We start from the raw sequence: 10683 nt of genomic DNA, 5'->3' as shown, positions 1-10683 counted from the left end.
CAACTAGTCTTTCCATTTTTAACAGTCCGTCTATCAAACAATATCAGATGGACTAATGTGTTATATTCGCCTACTTTGGTCTCAGATTGAATAAACTCCCCTCTCTCTTTACAGGTCCCCTCTAACTGCGTCTGCATCATTGGAGATGTAGTAGAGAATGTTTGTTCTTACAGTGTTGGCATCTTTGAGAACTGTAGGATATGGAAATGTCTTCACCTGGGTCAAAATGGTTTCATCATATCTCCACTCATCTCCACTATCCAAATGCATGTGACTTTGAACTCCATCCAATCTACTATGTTGTCCTTATTGCAGCACCATACATTTCCCTTTCTCCTAGCTGTATCTGTACACTATATAGGCTGTCTCTGTTGCACCCAGCCATGCGTTTGGGTCCAAACCCTCTCCTCTCCTCTCCTCTTTGGCATGTCATTCACGGTGAGGTTCTAAGTGTGCCAGTATTCCAGCATAGCCATGGTAACTGCAAAGTTATACTATTCCCTCTGGTACCATGCAGTGAGCGGGCATGGCTCTCCAGGGGCACTGATGGGCACTTTACCCACACGCTGGCAGAGCTTGCCAAGAGCCATGAAACACACACACACACACACACACACACACAAACACACACACAGAAACACACACAGAAACACACAGAAACACAAACACAAAGACACATACACACAAACACACATAAACACACACACACACATAACTAACCCTCATACCAGCTGATAACAACAGCTGTAGCTGTACTGAACAATCAGCGGTATATGAACTGAAATCTGTAGAACCTTAGAACCTTGTGACGTCTGCACTTGAACCAGAATCAAAGAGGTCAGTGGCTTATAGGCCATTATGAATGTAATGTACTGAGGAGTTTTTCAATAGGAACAGTAATGAACTTTCACCTGGGGCCTCGGCTGTCCCAGCTCATACCTGGTCCCTGTAAGGAGAGGTATTATCGGTCTAAGGAGTCCCGTCCACACCCCTGTATCAGGGGTAACATGCGGAGGGAGAAGGCGCCACAATGGAAGTAATAAGGTTATAGTATGGATACCCTGCAACCAGATTTCTGGGTTGAAATGTTTCTATATTGGGGCATGACAAGAAAAATATGAACAGAATTCCTGTGTTGGTTCGATTTGTCTCTGTGTGTGTGTGTGTGTGTGTGTGTGTGTGTGTACCTTCCCACCAAAAAGAGTACAACCATGTAATAACCATATCATAACAGTGGCATTTGACTGCAATGATAGCTAACCTAATGATAGCTAACCCAATGATAACTCACCCAATGATAGCTAATCTAATGATAGCTAACCCAATGATGCCTAACCTATTTTGGAGAAAGACAGTACTGGGAGACTGTTAGGGAAGCCCCTGGGATCAGCAGCAGATTGAGAATGCTGTGTTGTACTATTAGCTTGCTCTGTGTTGTACTGTTAGCTTGCTCTGTGTTGTACTGTTAGCTTGCTCTGTGTTATACGATTAGCTTGCTCTGTGTTATACGATTAGCTTGCTCTGTGTGATACTGTTAGCTTGCTCTGTGTTATACTATTAGCTTGCTCTGTGTTGTACTGTTAGCTTGCTCTGTGTTGTACTGTTAGCTTGCTCTGTGTTATACGATTAGCTTGCTCTGTGTGATACTGTTAGCTTGCTCTGTGTGATACTGTTAGCTTGCTCTGTGTTGTACTATTAGCTTGCTCTGTGTTGTACTGTTAGCTTGCTCTGTGTTATACGATTAGCTTGCTCTGTGTGATACTGTTAGCTTGCTCTGTGTTGTACTGTTAGCTTGCTCTGTGTTATACGATTAGCTTGCTCTGTGTGATACTGTTAGCTTGCTCTGTGTTGTACTATTAGCTTGCTCTGTGTTATACTATTAGCTTGCTCTGTGTTATACGATTAGCTTGCTCTGTGTTGTACTATTAGCTTGCTCTGTGTTATATGATTAGCTTGCTCTGTGTTGTACTATTAGCTTGCTCTGTGTTATACTATTAGCTTGCTCTGTGTTATACGATTAGCTTGCTCTGTGTTGTACTATTAGCTTGCTCTGTGTTGTACTGTTAGCGTGCTCTGTGTTGTAATGTTAGCTTGCTCTGTGTTATACTGTTAGCTTGCTCTGTGTTGTACTATTAGCTTGCTCTGTGTTGTACTGTTAGCTTGCTCTGTGTTGTACTGTTAGCTTGCTCTGTGTTGTAATGTTAGCTTGCTCTGTGTTGTACTATTAGCTTGCTCTGTGTTGTACTGTTAGCTTGCTCTGTGTTGTACTGTTAGCTTGCTCTGTGTTGTAATGTTAGCTTGCTCTGTGTTGTACTATTAGCTTGCTCTGTGTTGTAATGTTAGCTTGCTCTGTGTTATACTGTTAGCTTGCTCTGTGTTGTACTATTAGCTTGCTCTGTGTTGTACTGTTAGCTTGCTCTGTGTTGTACTGTTAGCTTGCTCTGTGTTGTAATGTTAGCTTGCTCTGTGTTGTACTATTAGCTTGCTCTGTGTTGTACTGTTAGCTTGCTCTGTGTTGTACTGTTAGCTTGCTCTGTGTTGTAATGTTAGCTTGCTCTGTGTTGTACTATTAGCTTGCTCTGTGTTGTACTATTAGCTTGTTCTGTGTTGTACTATTAGCTTGCTCTGTGTTATACTGTTAGCTTGCTCTGTGTTGTACTGTTAGCTTGCTCTGTGTTGTACTGTTAGCTTGCTCTGTGTTGTACTATTAGCTTGCTCTGTGTTGTACTGTTAGCTTGCTCTGTGTTGTACTGTTAGCTTGGTCTGTGTTGTACTATTAGCTTGCTCTGTGTTGTACTATTAGCTTGCTCTGTGTTGTACTGTTAGCTTGCTCTGTGTTGTACTATTAGCTTCCTCTGTGTTGTACTGTTAGCTTGCTCTGTGTTGTACTGTTAGCTTGCTCTGTGTTGTACTATTAGCTTGCTCTGTGTTGTACTGTTAGCTTGCTCTGTGTTGTACTGTTAGCTTGCTCTGTGTTGTACTATTAGCTTGCTCTGTGTTGTACTGTTAGCTTGCTCTGTGTTGTACTGTTAGCTTGCTCTGTGTTGTACTGTTAGCTTGCTCTGTGTTGTACTGTTAGCTTGCTCTGTGTTGTACTATTAGCTTGCTCTGTGTTATACGATTAGCTTGCTCTGTGTTGTACTGTTAGCTTGCTCTGTGTTATACTGTTAGCTTGCTCTGTGTTATACTATTAGCTTGCTCTGTGTTATACTGTTAGCTTGCTCTGTGTTGTACTGTTAGCTTGCTCTGTGTTGTACTATTAGCTTGCTCTGTGTTGTACTGTTAGCTTGCTCTGTGTTTGTACTGTTAGCTTGCTCTGTGTTGTCCTGTTAGCTTGCTCTGTGTTGTACTGTTAGCTTGCTCTGTGTTGTACTATTAGCTTGCTCTGTGTTATACGATTAGCTTGCTCTGTGTTGTACTGTTAGCTTGCTCTGTGTTATACTGTTAGCTTGCTCTGTGTTATACTATTAGCTTGCTCTGTGTTATACTGTTAGCTTGCTCTGTGTTGTACTGTTAGCTTGCTCTGTGTAATACTGTTAGCTTGCTCTGTGTTGTACTATTAGCTTGCTCTGTGTTGTACTGTTAGCTTGCTCTGTGTTGTACTGTTAGCTTGCTCTGTGTTATACTGTTAGCTTGCTCTGTGTTATACTGTTAGCTTGCTCTGTGTTGTACTGTTAGCTTGCTCTGTGTAATACTGTTAGCTTGCTCTGTGTTGTACTATTAGCTTGCTCTGTGTTGTACTGTTAGCTTGCTCTGTGTTGTACTGTTAGCTTGCTCTGTGTTGTACTGTTAGCTTGCTCTGTGTTATACTGTTAGCTTGCTCTGTGTTATACTATTAGCTTGCTCTGTGTTATACTATTAGCTTGCTCTGTGTTATACGATTAGCTTGCTCTGTGTTGTACTATTAGCTTGCTCTGTGTTATACTATTAGCTTGCTCTGTGTTATACGATTAGCTTGCTCTGTGTTGTACTATTAGCTTGCTCTGTGTTATACGATTAGCTTGCTCTGTGTTGTACTGTTAGCTTGCTCTGTGTTGTACTATTAGCTTGCTCTGTGTTATACGATTAGCTTGCTCTGTGTTGTACTATTAGCTTGCTCTGTGTTATACTATTAGCTTGCTCTGTGTTATACGATTAGCTTGCTCTGTGTTATACTATTAGCTTGCTCTGTGTTATACGATTAGCTTGCTCTGTGTTGTACTATTAGCTTGCTCTGTGTTATACTATTAGCGTGCTCTGTGTTGTACTATTAGCTTGCTCTGTGTTGTACTGTTAGCTTGCTCTGTGTTGTACTGTTAGCTTGCTCTGTGTTATACGATTAGCTTGCTCTGTGTGATACTGTTAGCTTGCTCTGTGTTGTACTATTAGCTTGCTCTGTGTTATACTATTAGCTTGCTCTATGTTATACGATTAGCTTGCTCTGTGTTGTACTATTAGCTTGCTCTGTGTTATACTATTAGCTTGCTCTGTGTTATACTATTAGCTTGCTCTGTGTTATATGATTAGCTTGCTCTGTGTTGTACTATTAGCTTGCTCTGTGTTATACTATTAGCTTGCTCTGTGTTATACGATTAGCTTGCTCTGTGTTGTACTATTAGCTTGCTCTGTGTTGTACTGTTAGCGTGCTCTGTGTTGTAATGTTAGCTTGCTCTGTGTTATACTGTTAGCTTGCTCTGTGTTGTACTATTAGCTTGCTCTGTGTTGTACTGTTAGCTTGCTCTGTGTTGTACTGTTAGCTTGCTCTGTGTTGTACTGTTAGCTTGCTCTGTGTTGTACTGTTAGCTTGCTCTGTGTTGTAATGTTAGCTTGCTCTGTGTTGTACTATTAGCTTGCTCTGTGTTGTACTATTAGCTTGTTCTGTGTTGTACTATTAGCTTGCTCTGTGTTATACTGTTAGCTTGCTCTGTGTTGTACTGTTAGCTTGCTCTGTGTTATACTGTTAGCTTGCTCTGTGTTGTACTGTTAGCTTGCTCTGTGTTGTACTGTTAGCTTGCTCTGTGTTGTACTATTAGCTTGCTCTGTGTTGTACTGTTAGCTTGCTCTGTGTTGTACTGTTAGCTTGCTCTGTGTTGTACTATTAGCTTGCTCTGTGTTGTACTATTAGCTTGCTCTGTGTTGTACTATTAGCTTGCTCTGTGTTGTACTGTTAGCTTGCTCTGTGTTGTACTATTAGCTTGCTCTGTGTTGTACTGTTAGCTTGCTCTGTGTTGTACTGTTAGCTTGCTCTGTGTTGTACTATTAGCTTGCTCTGTGTTATACGATTAGCTTGCTCTGTGTTGTACTGTTAGCTTGCTCTGTGTTATACTGTTAGCTTGCTCTGTGTTATACTATTAGCTTGCTCTGTGTTATACTGTTAGCTTGCTCTGTGTTGTACTATTAGCTTGCTCTGTGTTGTACTATTAGCTTGCTCTGTGTTATACGGTTAGCTTGCTCTGTGTTGTACTGTTAGCTTGCTCTGTGTTATACTGTTAGCTTGCTCTGTGTTATACTGTTAGCTTGCTCTGTGTTATACTATTAGCTTGCTCTGTGTTGTACTATTAGCTTGCTCTGTGTTGTACTATTAGCTTGCTCTGTGTTGTACTATTAGCTTGCTCTGTGTTGTACTGTTAGCTTGCTCTGTGTTATACGATTAGCTTGCTCTGTTTTATACTGTTAGCTTGCTCTGTGTTATACTGTTAGCTTACTCTGTGTTATACTATTAGCGTGCTCTGTGTTGTACTATTAGCTTGCTCTGTGTTGTACTGTTAGCTTGCTCTGTGTTGTACTGTTAGCTTGCTCTGTGTTATACGATTAGCTTGCTCTGTGTGATACTGTTAGCTTGCTCTGTGTTGTACTATTAGCTTGCTCTGTGTTATACTATTAGCTTGCTCTATGTTATACGATTAGCTTGCTCTGTGTTGTACTATTAGCTTGCTCTGTGTTATACTATTAGCTTGCTCTGTGTTATACTGTTAGCTTGCTCTGTGTTATACGATTAGCTTGCTCTGTTTTATACTGTTAGCTTGCTCTGTGTTATACTGTTAGCTTACTCTGTGTTATACTATTAGCGTGCTCTGTGTTGTACTATTAGCTTGCTCTGTGTTGTACTGTTAGCTTGCTCTGTGTTGTACTGTTAGCTTGCTCTGTGTTATACGATTAGCTTGCTCTGTGTGATACTGTTAGCTTGCTCTGTGTTGTACTATTAGCTTGCTCTGTGTTATACTATTAGCTTGCTCTATGTTATACGATTAGCTTGCTCTGTGTTGTACTATTAGCTTGCTCTGTGTTATACTATTAGCTTGCTCTGTGTTATACTATTAGCTTGCTCTGTGTTATATGATTAGCTTGCTCTGTGTTGTACTATTAGCTTGCTCTGTGTTGTACTATTAGCTTGCTCTGTGTTGTACTATTAGCTTGCTCTGTGTTGTACTGTTAGCTTGCTCTGTGTTGTACTATTAGCTTGCTCTGTGTTGTACTGTTAGCTTGCTCTGTGTTGTACTGTTAGCTTGCTCTGTGTTGTACTATTAGCTTGCTCTGTGTTATACGATTAGCTTGCTCTGTGTTGTACTGTTAGCTTGCTCTGTGTTATACTGTTAGCTTGCTCTGTGTTATACTATTAGCTTGCTCTGTGTTATACTGTTAGCTTGCTCTGTGTTGTACTATTAGCTTGCTCTGTGTTGTACTATTAGCTTGCTCTGTGTTATACGGTTAGCTTGCTCTGTGTTGTACTGTTAGCTTGCTCTGTGTTATACTGTTAGCTTGCTCTGTGTTATACTGTTAGCTTGCTCTGTGTTGTACTGTTAGCTTGCTCTGTGTTGTACTATTAGCTTGCTCTGTGTTATACGATTAGCTTGCTCTGTGTTGTACTGTTAGCTTGCTCTGTGTTATACTGTTAGCTTGCTCTGTGTTATACTATTAGCTTGCTCTGTGTTATACTGTTAGCTTGCTCTGTGTTGTACTATTAGCTTGCTCTGTGTTGTACTATTAGCTTGCTCTGTGTTATACGGTTAGCTTGCTCTGTGTTGTACTGTTAGCTTGCTCTGTGTTATACTGTTAGCTTGCTCTGTGTTATACTGTTAGCTTGCTCTGTGTTATACTATTAGCTTGCTCTGTGTTGTACTATTAGCTTGCTCTGTGTTGTACTATTAGCTTGCTCTGTGTTGTACTATTAGCTTGCTCTGTGTTGTACTGTTAGCTTGCTCTGTGTTATACGATTAGCTTGCTCTGTTTTATACTGTTAGCTTGCTCTGTGTTATACTGTTAGCTTACTCTGTGTTATACTATTAGCGTGCTCTGTGTTGTACTATTAGCTTGCTCTGTGTTGTACTGTTAGCTTGCTCTGTGTTGTACTGTTAGCTTGCTCTGTGTTATACGATTAGCTTGCTCTGTGTGATACTGTTAGCTTGCTCTGTGTTGTACTATTAGCTTGCTCTGTGTTATACTATTAGCTTGCTCTATGTTATACGATTAGCTTGCTCTGTGTTGTACTATTAGCTTGCTCTGTGTTATACTATTAGCTTGCTCTGTGTTATACTGTTAGCTTGCTCTGTGTTATACGATTAGCTTGCTCTGTTTTATACTGTTAGCTTGCTCTGTGTTATACTGTTAGCTTACTCTGTGTTATACTATTAGCGTGCTCTGTGTTGTACTATTAGCTTGCTCTGTGTTGTACTGTTAGCTTGCTCTGTGTTGTACTGTTAGCTTGCTCTGTGTTATACGATTAGCTTGCTCTGTGTGATACTGTTAGCTTGCTCTGTGTTGTACTATTAGCTTGCTCTGTGTTATACTATTAGCTTGCTCTATGTTATACGATTAGCTTGCTCTGTGTTGTACTATTAGCTTGCTCTGTGTTATACTATTAGCTTGCTCTGTGTTATACTATTAGCTTGCTCTGTGTTATATGATTAGCTTGCTCTGTGTTGTACTATTAGCTTGCTCTGTGTTGTACTATTAGCTTGCTCTGTGTTGTACTATTAGCTTGCTCTGTGTTGTACTGTTAGCTTGCTCTGTGTTGTACTATTAGCTTGCTCTGTGTTGTACTGTTAGCTTGCTCTGTGTTGTACTGTTAGCTTGCTCTGTGTTGTACTATTAGCTTGCTCTGTGTTATACGATTAGCTTGCTCTGTGTTGTACTGTTAGCTTGCTCTGTGTTATACTGTTAGCTTGCTCTGTGTTATACTATTAGCTTGCTCTGTGTTATACTGTTAGCTTGCTCTGTGTTGTACTATTAGCTTGCTCTGTGTTGTACTATTAGCTTGCTCTGTGTTATACGGTTAGCTTGCTCTGTGTTGTACTGTTAGCTTGCTCTGTGTTATACTGTTAGCTTGCTCTGTGTTATACTGTTAGCTTGCTCTGTGTTATACTATTAGCTTGCTCTGTGTTGTACTATTAGCTTGCTCTGTGTTGTACTATTAGCTTGCTCTGTGTTGTACTATTAGCTTGCTCTGTGTTGTACTGTTAGCTTGCTCTGTGTTATACGATTAGCTTGCTCTGTTTTATACTGTTAGCTTGCTCTGTGTTATACTGTTAGCTTACTCTGTGTTATACTATTAGCGTGCTCTGTGTTGTACTATTAGCTTGCTCTGTGTTGTACTGTTAGCTTGCTCTGTGTTGTACTGTTAGCTTGCTCTGTGTTATACGATTAGCTTGCTCTGTGTGATACTGTTAGCTTGCTCTGTGTTGTACTATTAGCTTGCTCTGTGTTATACTATTAGCTTGCTCTATGTTATACGATTAGCTTGCTCTGTGTTGTACTATTAGCTTGCTCTGTGTTATACTATTAGCTTGCTCTGTGTTATACTGTTAGCTTGCTCTGTGTTATACGATTAGCTTGCTCTGTTTTATACTGTTAGCTTGCTCTGTGTTATACTGTTAGCTTACTCTGTGTTATACTATTAGCGTGCTCTGTGTTGTACTATTAGCTTGCTCTGTGTTGTACTGTTAGCTTGCTCTGTGTTGTACTGTTAGCTTGCTCTGTGTTATACGATTAGCTTGCTCTGTGTGATACTGTTAGCTTGCTCTGTGTTGTACTATTAGCTTGCTCTGTGTTATACTATTAGCTTGCTCTATGTTATACGATTAGCTTGCTCTGTGTTGTACTATTAGCTTGCTCTGTGTTATACTATTAGCTTGCTCTGTGTTATATGATTAGCTTGCTCTGTGTTGTACTATTAGCTTGCTCTGTGTTATACTATTAGCTTGCTCTGTGTTATACGATTAGCTTGCTCTGTGTTGTACTATTAGCTTGCTCTGTGTTGTACTGTTAGCGTGCTCTGTGTTGTAATGTTATCTTGCTCTGTGTTATACTGTTAGCTTGCTCTGTGTTGTACTATTAGCTTGCTCTGTGTTGTACTGTTAGCTTGCTCTGTGTTGTACTGTTAGCTTGCTCTGTGTTGTACTGTTAGCTTGCTCTGTGTTGTACTGTTAGCTTGCTCTGTGTTGTAATGTTAGCTTGCTCTGTGTTGTACTATTAGCTTGCTCTGTGTTGTACTATTAGCTTGTTCTGTGTTGTACTATTAGCTTGCTCTGTGTTGTACTATTAGCTTGCTCTGTGTTATACTATTAGCTTGCTCTGTGTTATATGATTAGCTTGCTCTGTGTTGTACTATTAGCTTGCTCTGTGTTATACTATTAGCTTGCTCTGTGTTATACGATTAGCTTGCTCTGTGTTGTACTATTAGCTTGCTCTGTGTTGTACTGTTAGCGTGCTCTGTGTTGTAATGTTATCTTGCTCTGTGTTATACTGTTAGCTTGCTCTGTGTTGTACTATTAGCTTGCTCTGTGTTGTACTGTTAGCTTGCTCTGTGTTGTACTGTTAGCTTGCTCTGTGTTGTACTGTTAGCTTGCTCTGTGTTGTACTGTTAGCTTGCTCTGTGTTGTAATGTTAGCTTGCTCTGTGTTGTACTATTAGCTTGCTCTGTGTTGTACTATTAGCTTGTTCTGTGTTGTACTATTAGCTTGCTCTGTGTTATACTGTTAGCTTGCTCTGTGTTGTACTGTTAGCTTGCTCTGTGTTGTACTGTTAGCTTGCTCTGTGTTGTACTGTTAGCTTGCTCTGTGTTGTACTATTAGCTTGCTCTGTGTTGTACTATTAGCTTGCTCTGTGTTGTACTGTTAGCTTGCTCTGTGTTGTACTATTAGCTTGCTCTGTGTTGTACTGTTAGCTTGCTCTGTGTTGTACTGTTAGCTTGCTCTGTGTTGTACTATTAGCTTGCTCTGTGTTGTACTGTTAGCTTGCTCTGTGTTGTACTGTTAGCTTGCTCTGTGTTCTACTGTTAGCTTGCTCTGTGTTGTACTGTTAGCTTGCTCTGTGTTGTACTGTTAGCTTGCTCTGTGTTGTACTGTTAGCTTGCTCTGTGTTGTACTGTTAGCTTGCTCTGTGTTGTACTATTAGCTTGCTCTGTGTTGTACTGTTAGCTTGCTCTGTGTTGTACTGTTAGCTTGCTCTGTGTTGTACTGTTAGCTTGCTCTGTGTTGTACTGTTAGCTTGCTCTGTGTTGTACTATTAGCTTGCTCTGTGTTATACGATTAGCTTGCTCTGTGTTGTACTGTTAGCTTGCTCTGTGTTATACTGTTAGCTTGCTCTGTGTTATACTATTAGCTTGCTCTGTGTTATACTGTTAGCTTGCTCTGTGTTGTACTGTTAGCTTGCTCTGTGTTGTACTATTAGCTTGCTCTGTGTTGTACTGTTAGCTTGCTCTGTGTT

This window comes from Oncorhynchus nerka, linkage group LG7 (assembly GCF_034236695.1).
Source record: "Oncorhynchus nerka isolate Pitt River linkage group LG7, Oner_Uvic_2.0, whole genome shotgun sequence".
NCBI classification, from domain to species: Eukaryota; Metazoa; Chordata; class Actinopteri; order Salmoniformes; family Salmonidae; genus Oncorhynchus; species Oncorhynchus nerka.
This window is presented reverse-complemented; position numbering follows the sequence as displayed.